We start from the raw sequence: 19,654 nt of genomic DNA on the forward strand, positions 1-19,654 counted from the left end.
ACAGCAAGATTAAGAGATGGGTGTCTGGAAGATGTTTTGGTCTGACTCTACACAGACCTAAGTGATTCAGGGTTTTAAGTCCCACTTTCAAACATGATCTTAATGTAACTTCTTAGGATCACCCCTTTTCCATGATTTTCATAGGAATGTCCACTTGGGTGAATAAAAGTTTGCAGTTTGGATCAGACATAGTAGTCTTTTCCTTCTAATAGATCTTTTACTTTATCTGATGTCCAGCTCATCAGCTTAATATTCTTCCCCGTAATTGTTAAAATTGTTAAAATTTTGCATTCTGCCCTACAAAGTCTGAAATAGTTTAAAAATATATATTGCTAATGCAGGATTTGGCAACTGCTGTGACAGTTCCACTGTGCACTGCTGAGGTGACTCTTTTTTCTTCTGGCTCTTATTAAATGGACTTGGGGAAGTAAGTCTACATTTCCTTTGGCAGGTCAGCTGTAAAATTTTACTTAATAACTAAAATAAACTAATGAAATTATTTCCCATGGGATTGAACTCAGAGAAGGAGATTAGCAAGGAGTCCTTTTTCTTTCATTTCTTATTAATACAACACTAAACCACAAAGCACTGAAATTTCTAGAGTGAAATTTCTTTACATTTAACAGACTGTGAATCCATACCTTTTTCATATGCTTGGTACATATAAGAGAACAACATTATTATTTTTTTGCAGGTTCATATATTAAAAGACAGATCTTAGAAATTGTCCATCTGATCAAGTTCAGTGCATTGCTATGTGAACTTCTAGTTTTTGTAAAAAAGGTAGATACTGTGTAGATTAGATTATTTGTTTTCTCACAGAAAATATTGTGCATTAATATACACAGTACCCATACACATAATATTAATGACTTAAAAATAGTAACCACGTGCAAAAAATATATTCTGTGGAATTAAACATTAACATTGGAATTATTTTACTTCCAATGTTTATTGTTTATCCTTCTGGAAGGGGTGACTGTTGTACAAAATTCTCTGTTACTCTTTCCAGTAAAAGGCCACATTAACATTTCTGAATGACCTAGTTTCAAATTTTCTGCTTTCCCCCTCTTACCTCATAATGATTATTCTGCTCTGCCTGAATTTATGTTAACATGATCATTTCTGTTTCTCACTCTTATTAAAAAACAGAGATAGGATATTTATTGGAAAGCATTCAAGGGGGGATTTCTTGTTAGTTTGCTTTTAAATTTTCAAATTGAAACTAGAAGAGTGTTATTTCTTTATGCATTGTTGTTGATTCTGAGGTCTTTTACAGGGGGCCATGAAGAATGCAGCATCAAATGAAATGGTTCAATAAAATCTAAGCAGGACAGTGGAAAAACACCATTTTGATTCTACCAGGTTTTTAAAAATATATGAAATAAGAGGCAAATTAAAAATGTAAATATTTTTTAATGAAAACCTAAAGGATTTTAATTAAAGAAAAATATTCCTACAAGTTCCAAGTAAAATATTAACTTTTTCTTTTGATTTTTTTTTTCTTTTAATGGAACAATTCAGTAAAGCTTAATGGAATACACATCCCTGCAGTTTACATTTTTCTCCAAAAGAATTGCTTCAGCTAAAAACTGACGCAGCTCGGAACAAAAGATATTTGAATACATTTTATTTTGCCTTTTTTGTGATTTATTTGCTTCCCTGAAAAGTCTTTCTGAGTCCTACCATTTGCCTAGGTTAATTTAGGATAGTTAAAATGGAAATATTCAGAGAATAAATAAAAAAAGTAAAACTGGGAAAACAACCAGCAAGAACTGTTGTAATCATCTGGGAATTCTATTGTATGCATGGTTGAAAAAGTAGGTATTGTTATTAGTTTAACTACTGGGATGGCCAAAAAACTGTAACTTCTCATTCACTTTTATGGGACCATTAAATTTAATGATAAAACTTTATAGAAACTTAGCTTCATTGATGTGTCTGTTTTTAAATGAAATGAAATATAAGCCATATAATGTGATTGCATAACCCTAATTCACAAAATGCTTTACATTTTTTTATATGACTTAGATAAAGAAAAAGGAAAAAATAAAAGAAAAAGGTTATCATATTTAGATTTTTTTTTATTATGGAGATCTTTCAAATCTTCACTGAGACTTTCTGTTATTATAAATAATGAAATTATTTGAGCAGATAATTTTTTAGGAATTTTTACAGTTCTGTCTTTTAACTAGAAGTTTTAAAACTGTTATTTTAGGAATGCTAGAAAATGCTCATTGCCATTTTAATTTAAATGAATATGAATTATTTTATCTTTTAAAAGCTCTGTTTAATAAAAACATGCAACTGAAGCTTGTTTGGTACATATACATTAAAATTAATTAAAATTAATTAATTAATTAGAGTGTTAGAACCTGATGCTGGATTTGTACATTTCTTAGAATGGAAATAAAAATATGTGCTTGCATACATAGATGTTTGTGCATATGCCTTAGAAGGGAAAATGGATTTTACTCCTATTATGGAATGCATTTACCTTGCACTACAGAAATCCTTAAGTGCTGCAGAAATGAGTAGTGCCTATAGCCAACAAATATTAACTAAAAATATCAGACTTTGCATTCTTTTATTGTTTCCAGACAAGACAAAGAAGCAACTGCACCATCCTCTGTGCTAAAACTGGACTAATCAAAGACATCAATTTCACTCTGTGGAAGAGGTGCTGTGAAAAAAATGTTATAGTACACTGAATTCTCTGTTGATTTTAGTATTCAATTGTGCATCATTGGCATCAGAGGCTAGAATATCCCATAGTATATGTTAAATGATGTTCCACTCCATGCAACACTCACACGTTAAAATGAAAGTAAGAGCTCCACGTAGGACAGGATGAGCAGTATAATTTCTGTTCAATGAATTTCCACAACTGGTACTTTGTGGAAGAAGTGAGGCAAACTGTCAGAAGGCAATGAAATTAGTTCTGATGTGGTTTTGCTTTTGCATCAGAAAATCTTGAAATAAGCACTCAAGACACATGGTTACCTTTTTCAAAGCTGCCCAGCCTTTCTCCTTCATTGCTGACTCTCTCAGTGTGAGAATGGTAGAAAGACATCATTTTGCAACAGAGGTCATACTGGAAAGAATGATGCCATGCATGACTAATGAAGTCCTCTGATTCAGGGGGAAATTTTGATTTACATTTCAAATCAATATCAATCTCTACCCAAAACAGGTTTTGAGCAAAGAAGAAAGTGAACTCTGCATTTCCATGGAGATAGTTTATGAAGCATAACATACAATGGCTAACATTTCATATGCTATTTCTTATACCAAAGTGCATGTTACTCCTTGCTAAAAGAGCACAGCAATTCATGAAAGCAATTTGTATTTTTCTGCAGGTTCCATATATATCTAAAAAAGTGATGTTATTTATTATCCAATTATTGACATTACTTTATATAGTAAATTCTCTCTTACATACAATTGAGATAGATTGTAGTCCTAAATGCAGAATACTTTCCCTAATAGCTTAAAAGGAAAAAAGCAAGGGAAACCTATCACTTACAAAACTTTCTCATTAACACTTTTAGCTATGAAAAGTTTGGTTAGTGTCTCTCCTTCACAGTTTGATTTTTGTTTCCCATGCAGGGTATAAAGCTGTCAGCCTCTGTTATTGTTCATGAAAAAAACTATTTTGGTTTTTTTGCTTTTTTTTGTATTCATAGTCTCTGCCAAGAACAGGTTCTTAGTGCTCAGCACAGCTGAAAGGGATGGGCTCTAGCAAGGAGTCAAATACAAATGGTTATACCAAAATTGATGCAAATCCATGTGGACATCACCTCTTTTATGAGAGAAGAAAAACACACTGAATGAGCAGCAACAACACTTTGGGAGTAGTTAGAAACATTTTCTCTGCTCTGGCAAAAAAATAAACAGAAAGCAGTCCCTCATTCGAACCAATGCCCAAATTCCCAACAGCAGAGCAGGTAACTGAAGTTTATGCCTCTATTGAATTGTGGGAATGGATGCATTTTGAGACAAGCTGACATGAATTAGTGACAAGAGTGTGTCTTAGCTTGTGTCTTATTTTTGCTAGTCATGCCAATCTGGCAGACTGTGCCTGAGCTGGATTCTGTCCTCGCTCATAACAAAACTGTTAACACAGCTGCAGCTGCCAGTCCAGATGTGCCTCCACAGTCTCTGTGCAGTTCCACCATAGCCTTCCCTTTAGGGATATCCAAGGAAAGAAAAAAGTGATAGGAACTGAGGCATCTGATGGCAATGAAGTTGCAGAAATGGTAAAGTAGGAAAGATTTTGCCCTGCTAGAATTTTTGTTACAGATGATGTTACTTGTGCCAGAATAAAAATGGATTTTCAGATGCTAACACTGGCAGTAGCTGAAAGCAATGGCCATTAGGAAATTCCTAGCACATTTTACCTCTGACCTGTGTAAGCAGATACTCCAAACTGTCACAACGTTTCTTTCACTGGTACAAGTTTCAAATCATAAGTGTTATTTAAACCTGGAAGCATACACACTGCTGATTGCATGTGAGGTGCCTTCTGCTGCCTGCCTGCACTTCAGAGCTTTTCGTTTCCACAGTGGGGTGCACTCTCCAGGTATGAGTATCACATTAAATCCTAGTAGAAGATTATACAGATGACATAAAGTACTAAATTACTGAGGAATGTGCTATGTAGAAAGAGGAAAAATATGAAGAAAAATGGCACAAAAAATATCACATAAAATTTCTCATACAGTAAGAACTTCCCCAAAACCTGTAGTTATTCTTTCCAAAGACTAAAAGGTGCTTTGACCCTGTCTTCAAAGGTAAACCCCAGAGCAACTCATAACAAACCACAGTATTTCCCTCTCTCCATAACTTTTTGTCAGGAGTGCAAAAGACATGAAAGCTGCCACTCTGGCCTGACGTGTCTTTGGAATAGTCATGGGTGCAGAATAAGGACATAAAAAGTATTAAACTGAATTCTGTGATTTAGACACAGAATCGAAGAGAATAAAGCATGGAGATGAAGGATTAGATCTACACTACACTACTGTATTTAACAAAAACACATATAAAAGACAAAGGAAGAAGCAAGTCACCTTTGTTTGACAGCAACTACACACAGCTGTTTTCTTTTCTGAAGGAAAGGAAGGGAAGAATAGGAGTTTGTTTGTTTTTTGGGTTGTTTTTTTTTCCCCAAGTGAAACTGCAAGTGGAAATTTGAGATAAAGATAACTTAATTATACAAGTGGATTTTCACTCTGACAGAAAGGTTAATGATCCAACATTTGGAAGTATGCCAGGACACATCAGTGACCATAAGCAGTCATAAATTTGGTTTTACATTCAAGTGAAAGAAGCCCTGCAGTATAGTATCTCTTGTCATTCTGGTGAAACATTGACTATGTGATGAGTTGGGAAAAATAAAACCTTTGTATTCAATAACATCCTTTCCTGTGAGAGCTGAGTTGAATCTGGAGATCACCCACGTGAATCCCAATAGCAATCCTATTTCAGTTCTGATATTGTATCATTATTATAATTTTCTTGCTGGGTTTGTTCTTTATATTCAGAAATACAGCACTCTACATGGATAGATGTTCTGCCTCAAGTTGTGTTAATCTCAATAGTACATGAATTCATTTGTAAAGGGGACAGAGAGAAGGGACTAAGGCCAGCTACCATACTGGAAGATACACACTACAGCATTATCTGGAAACAGTGGAGAGGGGAAAACATTCCAAGAATTATTTAATTTTTTTTTAAATATTGAAAAAACTAAGGCCAGCTATTCAGAGTGAAGTTGGTGAGAGGAGAGGAAAAAAGTACTGTCACCGTGGGTGTAGATGCTGTTCACAATAAAAAAAAAAAAAAAAAAAAGTAGAGACCTGAAAAATGCCAAGGGAAAAACCAGCATGTTTAGAGCAGGGGAGAATAAAGAGTAAGCTGACAGACCAGACAAGAAAAATGGATCAGTCAAACACAGGAATTAAAAGAAGAGTAAAACCCAGAGAACTCTGTGAGTTTAACATACCTTTTAAAGTGTCTAGCTTGACAGAACCTTAGGAGAAAAAGATTACTTCAGTAAGAAATACTGACGACCCTTCCTGCTGCACAAGGAGTCCAACAAGGAGGCCTTGGCATGTTGGACCTGGGAGGGACCTCTGAACAGGCCTGGGAATGACATAAAGAAAGGCACAGGCTTAGATTAAAAAAACTGCATAGTACTAGCCTGAAAATCCCAAACCAGACCATTACAATACAGATAGAAAGACAGATAGATCAGAAACTGCAGATAAACAGGAACTGATTTCATTAAATAAGCACTCAGCCTATGATAAGCAGGATATTGCTTGGGCAAACAGTGCACAAGCAAAACCTTTTCAAGAACAACTATATTCAACAGTTATCTCTGTTTATATTCTCTGTAAATATACTTTCCTGATATATGCCACAATAATAGCTCCTAATTTTTCCCTTTCACTGGATTTACACTTTTGTAAGTGCATTGCCTTCATCAGTGGGCCTCCCAAATTGCCTCAGGCTACATGAGAGCAGCTCATACCAGCCCAGTGTAAAGGAACATATTTCCACTACAACTACTGCAAACATAATCATGTTTCACTCCTACTTGCAAATTCCTGGAGCTCCTTTGTGTCACTTTTGATTTCTGAACCCTTCCAAATTTACTTGCATTCCTTCTCATAATTTCATTGGAACCCATCACTGCTTGTAGCAGAGCACAACAATGTATATTTTCTGAATGATGGGAAATATAACCATCACATATCCCCGTACAAACCCTGAGCAGTCCACCTTGACCCTGCAAAGCCCTTAGCTGAATTTTCTCCAGAGCAGTTGTTTTTAGGTTATTGGACTGAATCCCATTGATTCTGGCTACCAGTAGACCAGAGCTTTGGCTACCCAAGCACCTCTTCCTTACCTCATTAATTACTTATTTTCTGGTTTCCCATTTAAAGCTCACACAAAAGCAGCCTCTGGGACATGGGTCCATTACAGCTGCATCCCATAAACACCAGGACATACCTGTCATGCCCTATGAGGTGCAAGCAGGGATCAGGCTGTGCATAGAGGTCACAGTGAAGGGGTGTCTGGGATGCAGCAGTACCTGAGCACAGTGAGCTCAGGTACTCTCTGCTACCTCTCATTACCTTCTCCAGTTTCCCAGAGCTATGGCCACTCCATTCTCTGCCTAGTGCCTAAATGATACAACTGTCTGTCAGTACCATAGCACCAAGGTTAATAGTTCTATTCACAGCATGGGTATTTTTCTCAGTTCACATCAAAAGTGATATGTCCTGAAGAGCTGGTCATGTATTCCTTCATGCTGTAAATGCCTCCCCACCTCCTGACTTCACTGGGAAACTTAACTGAACAAGCAATGTGACACAAGAGTTTCAGTGTCAGCTTCAAGAGTCAGGAAAATTTAAAAAATGCTCTAATTCATTTTAGTGGCCCTTAGACAGTAAACTTTTAATTACTTCTATGATTATATCATGTAGATTTTCATAGCTTACAAGCAAGAGCCATTTATGCTGGGAAAGACCACTGATACTTTCTGTGTTTCTCTCCATGTTATCTAGCCTTACTAAAATTATAGTTGCTATTCTCTGCCTCTGAAATAAACTGAATATTTAAACAATATAATTCTATTCTTAAATTTTGACTAATAATATAATAATGGCCAGTCTTCGCGAGCGAAGATTTGGGAAAGGTCATTAACCCTTCGANAAAAAAAAAAAAAAAAAAAGTAGAGACCTGAAAAATGCCAAGGGAAAAACCAGCATGTTTAGAGCAGGGGAGAATAAAGAGTAAGCTGACAGACCAGACAAGAAAAATGGATCAGTCAAACACAGGAATTAAAAGAAGAGTAAAACCCAGAGAACTCTGTGAGTTTAACATACCTTTTAAAGTGTCTAGCTTGACAGAACCTTAGGAGAAAAAGATTACTTCAGTAAGAAATACTGACGACCCTTCCTGCTGCACAAGGAGTCCAACAAGGAGGCCTTGGCATGTTGGACCTGGGAGGGACCTCTGAACAGGCCTGGGAATGACATAAAGAAAGGCACAGGCTTAGATTAAAAAAACTGCATAGTACTAGCCTGAAAATCCCAAACCAGACCATTACAATACAGATAGAAAGACAGATAGATCAGAAACTGCAGATAAACAGGAACTGATTTCATTAAATAAGCACTCAGCCTATGATAAGCAGGATATTGCTTGGGCAAACAGTGCACAAGCAAAACCTTTTCAAGAACAACTATATTCAACAGTTATCTCTGTTTATATTCTCTGTAAATATACTTTCCTGATATATGTCACAATAATAGCTCCTAATTTTTCCCTTTCACTGGATTTACACTTTTGCAAGTGCATTGCCTTCATCAGTGGGCCTCCCAAATTGCCTCAGGCTACATGAGAGCAGCTCATACCAGCCCAGTGTAAAGGAACATATTTCCACTACAACTACTGCAAACATAATCATGTTTCACTCCTACTTGCAAATTCCTGGAGCTCCTTTGTGTCACTTTTGATTTCTGAACCCTTCCAAATTTACTTGCATTCCTTCTCATAATTTCATTGGAACCCATCACTGCTTGTAGCAGAGCACAACAATGTATATTTTCTGAATGATGGGAAATATAACCATCACATATCCCCGTACAAACCCTGAGCAGTCCACCTTGACCCTGCAAAGCCCTTAGCTGAATTTTCTCCAGAGCAGTTGTTTTTAGGTTATTGGACTGAATCCCATTGATTCTGGCTACCAGTAGACCAGAGCTTTGGCTACCCAAGCACCTCTTCCTTACCTCATTAATTACTTATTTTCTGGTTTCCCATTTAAAGCTCACACAAAAGCAGCCTCTGGGACATGGGTCCATTACAGCTGCATCCCATAAACACCAGGACATACCTGTCATGCCCTATGAGGTGCAAGCAGGGATCAGGCTGTGCATAGAGGTCACAGTGAAGGGGTGTCTGGGATGCAGCAGTACCTGAGCACAGTGAGCTCAGGTACTCTCTGCTACCTCTCATTACCTTCTCCAGTTTCCCAGAGCTATGGCCACTCCATTCTCTGCCTAGTGCCTAAATGATACAACTGTCTGTCAGTACCATAGCACCAAGGTTAATAGTTCTATTCACAGCATGGGTATTTTTCTCAGTTCACATCAAAAGTGATATGTCCTGAAGAGCTGGTCATGTATTCCTTCATGCTGTAAATGCCTCCCCACCTCCTGACTTCACTGGGAAACTTAACTGAACAAGCAATGTGACACAAGAGTTTCAGTGTCAGCTTCAAGAGTCAGGAAAATTTAAAAAATGCTCTAATTCATTTTAGTGGCCCTTAGACAGTAAACTTTTAATTACTTCTATGATTATATCATGTAGATTTTCATAGCTTACAAGCAAGAGCCATTTATGCTGGGAAAGACCACTGATACTTTCTGTGTTTCTCTCCATGTTATCTAGCCTTACTAAAATTATAGTTGCTATTCTCTGCCTCTGAAATAAACTGAATATTTAAACAATGTAATTCTATTCTTAAATTTTGACTGAGTTCAGGTTAATTAATCTTCTTCCATTCCCTATCTCTCCTTGGCCTGAGAAAGCCTATACACAATACTATTTGTATTTCACAGATATAGGAAGCTGTGGAAGAACAGCATGAAGAAGAAAGAACTATATAACAAAAATTTCACTGTTTGTTGAGAAAAGGAGGATCAGGAGTGACCTTATTGCTCTCTACAACTACCTGAAAGGAGGTTGTAGCCAGGTAGGGTTGGCCTCTTCTCCCAGGCAGCTAGCTACAGAATTAAGCTATACCAGGGGAGGTTTAGGTTGGATATTAGGAGGAATTTCTTCACAGAAAAGGTGATTAGACATCAGAATGGACTTCCCACGGTGGTGGTGGATTCACCATCCCTGGAGGTGTTTAAGGAAAGATCAGAAGTGGCACTTGCTGCCATGGTCTTGTTGACAGGGTGGTGTTGGGTCACAGGTTGATGATCTCAGAGGTCTTTTCCAACCTAATTGATTCTGCAATTCTGTAAAAGGATGATCACATGGTTGTGTACAAAGGCAGGAGGAAATCTGGTAGACATTTGTCAATATGATGTAGCTGTGTTTAAATAAAGGACCAGGAAAAAATATTAAAAATAGTTATGTTGACACTATGAATTTATGCTTAGCTCTAAACTAAATGTCACTTTGGTGAGAAGTAACAAAGTTGAGTTCATGGTAAAGTCATGAAAAATGTGAGCCTTTGCTGGACAGGATGGCAACTATATTGGTCTTCTGAATTTACTGTACTGTCATAGCCATGTCTGGGGCTGAATTGGTTGGGCCAGAGCTGAGATGGATATCCACCATTCCATGGCTGTGCCTTCTAAACAGCCCTCAGTTTACTGAAGTGATTCCTAGCACAAATTAAGCATGAGCTGGGCCTTTTCCTCTTATCTGTGAATGGCAGAAGCAGTGGGTAATAGGAAATGCCTATGCTTCTCTTGAGGAAGTATTTAACTGAGGAGACACCAGGCACTGCGCAGAGGTACAGTGAAAAAACTGCAGGTGCAAAGCTGCTTTCTCACTTCCTGAGCAAGGTGAAAGGTCTTTGTATAACTTCTTTTTAAAATGATTATGCACATAAACTATGAATAAATTAGGAATAAGTTAGCAACAGACTAACCAGGATATGCTCAGAAAGACCTTATTAAAAAGTCCATGCATATGGCACTTCAAAAATGAAAAATCCATTGTTGCCACCTTTTGAAATTCCTTTTTGAATACAGTCCTAAATATAAGTGCTTATTGTTAACTTGAAAAAAAATCCACAAACCCAAACCAACAAAGAGCTGAATGAGAATAGAAGAGAGTTTGAGAGCACAGTTCTCACTTGCACTACCCCATCTTGCTAGCTGGATGGAGGTGTCAAATGTAAAGGATAAAGGTGGAAACAGGAAGGGACATTTTCCAGAAGCTAGTAATGGTAGTGGCACTTAATCTGTAGGCATTAACTACACACAAAAGAGCTAATGTGTGGATTTTATGAGGTCTGAAAACTCTGAAAAGCTGGAACTTCTAAGAGGGGTGGGGGGGCCAGGCGTAGCCCTTTAGCATTGGAGCCATTATTTGTTTCAGGCTGAGCATGCAAAAACTGAGCCCTCCTAAATCTGTGTGCAATCCTGAAAATGCTGACTTTCACTTTTTAACCCTCTGCTAATTTGCCAAAGTAATTTCTCATTTCCCAGCTCCCTATACCTGCAGAATGTACCATGCTAGATGACTGCAGCATCTCTAGAGGAAATACCTTTTTCACATACAGAAACAAATGCTATTGAGCTGACAGACTGAAAGGAAAGAGTTCACTTTATGCCTAGAGACACCTGCCTTGGGCATCACGTCCCTGACATTCAGCTTTCACTGCCTGTGGCTTTGCCCCTCCTGGGCAGTTATCAGCCATCCTCTATTCTCATATTCCATATATCTGCCAACAGATGTAGCAAAATTAAACCCCATCTGTTGGATAATGTCTTGAGTTTCATGTCCTATTTAGCTCTCTTTGGCCTACAGTCTCCAAAGACAGATTTAAACTGCTGGTTTGCCTACGGCTTCAAGCAGAAATACACACGTGTGTGTGTGTGTCTGTGTGTCTGTGTGTGTGTGTGTCTGTGTGTCTGTGTGTGTGTGTCTTCCTCTGAAGTAATTTTCTTTGTCCCCTGTTTACAACAACCAGGCACTTCAGCACAAACTGTTTTTGACAGGGGAATAATGTGTGTACTGTGTGGGAATATTTAGCACAAAAGATGTTCACTTTACTGGAATTTGCATAGGAAAACTCTGCCCAGAGTCCTGACTGGGGAGCCTCCTCTGATCTGCAGTAAGTGCAAATGGACAAACAAGTTATTTCCATTACTCAAGACACTGTGCAGAATTTGTACAATTTCAAAGCCAGCTGGAAGGAGGAGTTTTACAAAGCCTTGGGGCAAGGTACTCAGAGATGTTGTGAAATGCCAAAAGGATTTCTCAGTGGGCAAAATAAAGGTTATGTTTTAATAGAGGAGAAAGATCTCAGATAATCCAGAGAGATCTTAAGGTTTCCTCTCACTGCTCACCACGTGATGCTACCAAAACATATGTTTTGTTATCTCTCTGGAGACATGAATTAATGCTGTATTTGGCTGTCAATTGGTTTCTATTGGTTTTCTTCTCTTCAGCAATCACTGTCCTAGAGATGTCTCAATTCTCACACAGGAAAGAATGTTTTTACTGATAAAATTCCCCTAGGAACAACACCAAGTAGCATTCAATTCATCCAAAAATTATGCAGGCATGTTATCAAATTATTAGCTATTTGGACAATGATGAATCTACATATAATCGGGTTTGTTTGCTTGTTGGGTCTTTTTTCCCTTTTTTTGGATTTCAAGAAGCAAATCCCATTTCCCTTCAGGCTTCTCTGCAGGCCATAAGAAGATCTCTCCTCTGCCTCTACCCCACAGCACACTCATCCCTATCCTGGAAGCTGTCACTCAGCTGGCCAAGTGAGACAACAGCCATGGAACCAGTCTTACTGGGCTGTGAACAAAGAATTTTTTCTATTTGTATTAGTGGTGCTAAGCAAATGTTAGTATTTTCCTGATAAGAGCAGTTCTTAGTAATGAAAGAAATCATGTGGTAGGCATGAATGTCGGTGTGCCATTAATCCATTGAATGGGCAAACTGAAGAGACAGTTCAGGGGCCAGTGCCTGACTATTCCTTGCTCTGCCAGAGCAGATTTCTTCCCTATTTGAAAGAAATTATATCTATTCCAAAAGATAATGCAATTGCTTGGTTTTCTGTCTCTCTGTGACCCAGCTTGAAATTCATAAAGAAAAGATTCCCTGAAGTTATTTAATATAAGTGGTTCTGAGAAAGCCGGAAATCAAATACAATAGGTATTTTCTGGTACCAAAATGTTTCTGTGGATGTGGAAAAGGATTAGATGATCTTGTTAGCTCCCTGCCAGACCATGCCCTATGATTATATGCAATCAAAAAAACCCTAATCACTCATCCAATACTTTTAAATATTTTGCATTTCCTTTTTTTTTTTTTTATTTACTACTTCTGATGGTAGAGAACGGTTACTTGGTTGTTTTTTAAGGCGTGAATTGAAAGACAGGAGTTGTTTTTCATTTAACCCAAGCTATTTCTTTGTGGCTTCACTTTTGTAAATTGTGGGTCATTGAGTTGTCAGTTCTCTTGCTCTTTGGGTTGATTTGACCTTTAATGTTCAGAAATTCAGGTGTCCGGTATTTAAGCCTTAGTTCCAGCTGCAGCACTGAATTCCTCTATAGCTCTTAGCATATTTCTAAAGCTTCCCATCTCTGCTATCACTGCCTCTAAATAACTGCTACCATTTCTTCATTTGTTCACATCCTCTGCTCTTCACTACTGGCCAGCTGTGAAATGCTGTTCCTTGGACACTAACCAAAGGTTTCTAGGGAGAAATACAATTTATATTTATCTATGGATCCTCAGATGAATACATCTTCCATATTAAAATTCTTATTTAATGTTGTATATCACAACTTGTCCCACTCCCAAAGCAGAACATCAATGCCATTGTCTCCATTCCCTCCCCTTTGTCCTACACTGTCTTTTCACCCTGGAGTCCCAATTGTATGCCCACATTTTACTTTTCCACTTCCATAAACCAGGACCCCAGGTTTGGGGTCTAGACAAGTAACAAAATATGAATCTTGAATATAATCTCCTTTACATTTGTTGCCACTTTAACTATGCACTAATTTCAATAAAATTTGTGGTGTTATTTTGGAGCTGATGTAATTAAGACAAGAAACCTCCTCTTTCTACAGAGCTAAGTAAATTGTTATCAGATGACATCTGCATGCTGACATGTGTGAAGAGAAGCAGTGCTCCCAGCTCACCTTGCATTTGGCACTTGCAGGAGGTTCTTACCTGCCTGCTACTGCTCACATTCCTTTCCTTCAGACCAAGACTCCATTTTTGTAGTTTCAGACTCCCAGTTAAATTAGAAAGCTATCATAGTACTGCAGAAAAATCATAAGAACAAATGAAGTGGGCAGGTGCTACTGTATCCATGCTTATTTTAGTTTTCAGTATTAATTGTGGCACCTTTGCTTTAGATACTGTGGTAGAAAGTCAGGCAGGGTACAGGCTGACTTTTTAGTTCCAGACTTCTTTATTTGTCCTACTTCCAAAAGGACTTTGAAAATCCTACATGTATATTCATTCAAAAATCTTCCAGTATGTCCTCAAAAGTTAAAAAAAGATGAATTCAAATCTTACAAATTATTTCCCTCTTCGTGTGAGATAGTTTGGGCTTTTTATTCTTTTTCTGGAAGGGGAAAAAAAGCTGATAGAAGAAATAAAAATCCTAAAAACTTAAGAAACAGAAAATAATTTAAAAGCCATTGTGATGACTCCTTAGCTCTGGTCCTAGAAAAAACTGTTAGCAGTTCAAGCTAAACAGAATTTTAGTCTATTTTTTTAACTAAAAAAGGCTTGCTTTATAGGTTCTGCTCAACAGGGGTGGCTCACATTTACTCCATACTTCATATCATCTACTGGTCATGCTTTCTCTTCTGACTTCCAAGACAAAGGCTCTTTCCCAACTGGTTTGTAGGTCACCTGCTTTGCTTCCCCTTTGACTTTACTGTACAGCTCTTCTCAGTTTTCACTGTGCTTCCTCCCCCTTCTGCCCTTTTTCCTTCCTTGGTTTCTATAGGGCATTACAGTATTATTCCTGCTCGCTTTTCAGCTATAGAGAGGTGTATATTTTAGTAGACATCTCTCTTCTCATCTACTTGGAGGCAAGTGATCATGATAGTGGGAGGGCACCACAGATAGACTGGATCATCATGCTTCCCAATGGCAGCTTAGTCTTTATGTTCTTAGCCTTGGGATGGGTGGCAGAAGGGGAAATCTTCCTGACACCCACCCATGTCCAGTGAAGACTCAGAGGAAGCCTTCTGTCAACACCAAAACTAAATTTCAAAAAAATCATACTATGTGCATAATTTAAAACAGTAAGATTTTAAAATCATGACAAAATTGCTGTTCATTCTGCTCTTTTCACAGTCTTATCAGATGTCCAGATAACAGATTCGAACCTTTTTTTCCGCAGTTATGAGATACAGAGACCTTTTTGTTTCCTTTTGTGACAAAAAAATAGTTTCTGATCTTACATTATTATAGAACATGAAGCACTAAGTAAAATATAAAATAAAATTTTAAAAAAGAGTGAGTATTGTTAGCACTCAACCTGGCTGAAATATATAGATTCAGAAGCAGTGAACTGGTTCTTGTGCTCTACATAGCTGAAATGAGAATAGGATGCTTACAAAATAAATTTAAAAGTCATGCAAAACCCCCTAGTTTTTCTACTTCATGGAATTGTAATGTCAGTATTAGAACTATCAGTTTAATATGTATGGACTGCTTATCATGAAAAAAATCATCATTTTGTTCAAGCAGGGAAATGGCTGTCATTCAGTGGGTGGGGCAGACTGGCTTTTCCACAGCACCTGGCTCAGATGTCACCTACTCAAGATGTCAGATTACATGGATAGGCATGTAAAGGGACCATAATTGTAGTGCAATTGCATTTCTTACTTAAAAATGGGGCTTTGCAATATGAAAGAATAATGAAGAGGACACACAGAAGATAATATTCAAATTAAGTTGAAATAAGTATAATGAATCAGGCTGTCAAAACCTAAGCTCAATACTAACTTAATACTTTCTTAAACCTGAGCATTAGGATTTCAAACATTTTGTATGTACTTTTTTTTTTCTATCCTTACAAAGTGGACTCAATCTTGTATTTTTTCCCGATAAATATGCAAAAAGTGAATGTATTTCACCACATATGGGCTTTCTTTCACACAATTTGAAGGATTTAGTTACGCAAGTATTAGATATGCAATGAATAACTCCGACAGGAACTATTGTTTAGTATAGTTTAGTGTCAGCGATCTGACAAACTGACTGATAAGCTAGAACTATTTAAGTAAAAAATAATAATAATGATAAAAAGGCAGAATAGCATCTTTTATAGAGATCAAAAGTTCATCTTTGATTCTGCTCCTAATTATACTGTCATGAATAACAAGCAGCTCTGACAAAACAAGACTGGGGGAGCAGACACTTGCTGTTGAACTGTAAAAGTCTCTAAAAGGAAAACTTCAGTACTTTTGTTATTTGCATTTGTATTTTAATGGCATTCTTTGGATTTTCATGTTTAGTGTTCTATACAGATTTAACTGGGCTCTCAGGAAAAAATGCATAATTATGAAGTTTTCTAAAACCTGTATTATTTAATTCACTGACCATCAATTGGATAAATACCGAATTAATTGTCTTTGTTATTTTTAGATCATATCACTGTATGTTCCAAAAAGAGCTGCTTCAGTCTTTTGGGTAAATACCGAATTTTTAAAATAAAGTTAAACAAGCACTTCAATAGTGCAGCAAACACATTGAAATACCTTTTTTTCTTTTTCCCTGTTGAATCCTGGCTTTCCATTTGTTGCTTTCTTTTACATGCGTAAGACAGAACTGAGATCCCAGAACTGCCTGTGACAGTGCTGTGGAAATTGCTTGGTGTTCAAAGCCAGAAGCACACAGCTGATCCTTCTCCACCTAACGCTTACATGGCCAACACACACTTTGCATAAGAAGGCAAACACCAAAATAACAGAATGGAGCCTGACAAGGAATAACATTATTGCCATTGCCATGTTTACTCATTGAGAGCCCTCACAAACACACACCATTTCATGTCCTACAGACAGGGTCCGAATCACTAGGAGGCTTCTGGAAGGGAAAAGAATGAAAACACTCTCCATTTTCACTGCCTGACACAGAGGCAAATATGGAGGATAATTTAGGCAAAATAGATTTTATTGGACTGGACATGCATGCACTGAATGACAGAAGCGCTTTTCTCCTCATTGCTGTCTTATGAAAGCTATACTATAAATCTCTTTTTCTAACCTTTTAGTAAGGTTAATAATACATGAGATCTTTAAGATTTGTATTTTCAGTTAACCTGTACAGGCCTTCCACCAAAAATCAAACCCCTATAAATGCAAAGATGCTCCTTGACTGCTAAACAGATATATTTCTGATGATCAGCGTCTGCTCCTGTGAACATGGTCATTTAGTACATTATATTTTATACAATATTTGCACAGATCTGGAAGGCAGTAAGCCATTTCATCTTACTGGGTTACAGCTGTTCCTCCATGGCTTCTGAGCTGAATACTCATTAAGTCATTCTTATCAACAAATTAATATGTGTGTTTTTTTAAGGACCCACTCAGAATGCTAATTTTAGGAAGATATTTGAACGAGGAGCAAATTTTCTCTATATGCAATTTATATATCCACTTGAAAATATGGTTTTGTAATGAAATGCTGAGAGATCCTTAATTATTGCAGCTTTAGTGGTGCCATTATAACACTAAAAAGAGACCATCTAAAGGATAATTCCCTTCAGCAGAGATTTGCTGACTACACACCTGCTTCAGCAAATGAACACAGAATAGTGTCACAACATCCTTTTGACTTAGTGCTGCTTTCCTACTCTCTTGGTCTCAGTATATCTTGCACATGACTGACAAGTATATCTGCAAAATAATAAAATGTGTGAGAAAAAAAGTCTTCTAGTTAGTGTTTCTGCTGAGGTATTAATTCATTTCACTTCCTATGTGATATCACCATTATGTCTAAGCAGATTTTATGAGAAGGCTCACTGAAGTGAAAATCAAGCCAATGAATTGCTTAATATGAAATAATGAAAACCAGATATAAAAGGCTTTCACAACTGTTGTAGAGCTTTAATTGTCAAGCTGATGTAGATTCAGAGCACTTGTAAGTAAAGCAATGCAGAAATGGGATCACTTTGTGATAATTGGTTTTAATTAAATAGTGATATAAACATCTCTGTCCTGCAAGATACTGAGTGAAATAAAGAGTTTGCAAGGTAAAAGCTCGAATTGCTAAAGAGTGTGAAAATGGCAAGTGCATTATCATTTTGCCTTCTGCCTTGTACTTGAGCTGTAAGTGCTGAATGTATCTTGCTGTAACCTAAATAATCAGTATTGTTACAGTGGCATTTATTTTTGCTTGATCAACAAATGCTTCTTCACCGTACAACCTCAAACAGACTGGATATGACTGATTTCATGTTTGAGCCTCTCCCATCGCTGTACTGTAGTAATGCTTGTAGTGCCCAGTCATGGGTTTGGAGTCCACTGACTTAGCATGTTTGTCCCTTGACTTGTCATACTCCTACTGGAGTGAAATATGCCCACAGACAAATATCAGTATGATTTCTGTGAGCCACACTGTGTTCTCACATTGATGACAACACTTAACAAATAAAAAAGAAGAAAAAGTGTATAACACTTTTCCCTCTAGCTGTGTACCAGAAATGCTGAAAAAGATTTGAAAAAAGTATTTTGCATTTTTTCTATATCTAAATCTATGACTTTACATCTTACATAACAATCCTGGGAAGCAGTGGCTATAATGGACTCTGTAGGGTTCACTCATCACCAGTTGTTTTTTTATATTGCTGTCATATGCCTCAGTAGATATTTAGTATTCAGAACTGATAATGCTTCCCACCCACCTTGCTCTCATCTTGAATTGGTGGAACCAGTCAACCTGTGGATGCTGGAAGAGAGAATCAAGCCCTATATTCCTAAGAACACCATGCAGAATGGCACCTGTTTTTCACATTATTTAAGTTCCATACAGCCCACAAGAACTGAGAGACATATTTAACCAAAATTCAGTGTTATATAATAAAAGTCATGCAACAAGGAGGGGGAAAGTGTCTACTCACACTGAAGGGATTATCAAAGCTTCATTTTGTGGAATTTAAGTTTTCATTATGTGTTGAGACTTAACTAATCTCCAGGATAATGGTCTAGAGCAGAATAAGTTCTGTTCCAGTAATCACCTAATTTTGGCAATATTTCATAATTCAACATACACTTTTAGCTAAAGTAATTTTTAGATTTTTAAGCTAAAAGGTAACTATTTTGAGGTAAAGAAAGTGGAAAAGTCATATTAATCCAAATCCTCCACCTAAAAAGGTGCCACAACAGAATTCAAGGAAGGAAGGGATTCTTCAGGGTACAACAAAGAGAAAAGCTGCATGCTGGCAGACCTGGGCAACCTGTACCCATTGATCCAAATGGAGGAGGGAGAAAGACTGCTCTGGACTATGCTTTTCAAAAGACCATTACACCACTCTGATAAAACCTAAATTCAGTCTTTTCTAGATGGGTCCATGCCCTTTTCTATCTACTGCCAGGAGAATTGGTGCTCAGCTTAGCTAAACAGCAGGAGCCAGAAGAAGATGCTCCAAGCACCACAGAGATTCCTGCAGAAGGGCCTTTGCTAGCACAAATACTCAGCTGTTTCCCACATTACGGTGTCTCCCTTTCTCTTCAACACAGTTGCTCGTGCTCCTAATTTTTCCCTGAGTTAAAGTTATAGGGGTCCAGTCTTTGCTTTCAGAAATAAGATAGTTCTTTGGCTGGAAAGGTAATCAACACATTACATGCCACAGAGCCAAGACAACGTATGAAAAAAATGCAAAAAATGCCCTTAAGCCAAG

At 37.4% G+C, this 19,654-nt stretch overlaps 2 long non-coding RNA genes across 2 annotated transcripts in view; both read right to left on the bottom strand.

Annotated features, from left to right (window-relative positions):
* Positions 1 to 6,138, bottom strand: part of LOC108500881 — a 29,878-nt gene extending 23,740 nt beyond the window's left edge. Inside the window, exon 1 of the long non-coding RNA XR_001876047.1 lies at positions 6,005 to 6,138. This is a non-coding gene — a long non-coding RNA (uncharacterized LOC108500881). The remainder of the gene's footprint in view (positions 1 to 6,004) is intronic.
* Positions 6,139 to 7,900: 1,762 nt separating this feature from the next.
* The window catches only part of LOC108500880, a 96,439-nt gene continuing 84,685 nt past the window's right edge, over positions 7,901 to 19,654 (bottom strand). Inside the window, exon 4 of the long non-coding RNA XR_001876046.1 lies at positions 7,901 to 8,035. This is a non-coding gene — a long non-coding RNA (uncharacterized LOC108500880). The remainder of the gene's footprint in view (positions 8,036 to 19,654) is intronic.

This window comes from Lepidothrix coronata, unplaced genomic scaffold (assembly GCF_001604755.1).
Source record: "Lepidothrix coronata isolate B3197 unplaced genomic scaffold, Lepidothrix_coronata-1.0 Scaffold96, whole genome shotgun sequence".
NCBI lineage: Eukaryota > Metazoa > Chordata > Aves > Passeriformes > Pipridae > Lepidothrix > Lepidothrix coronata.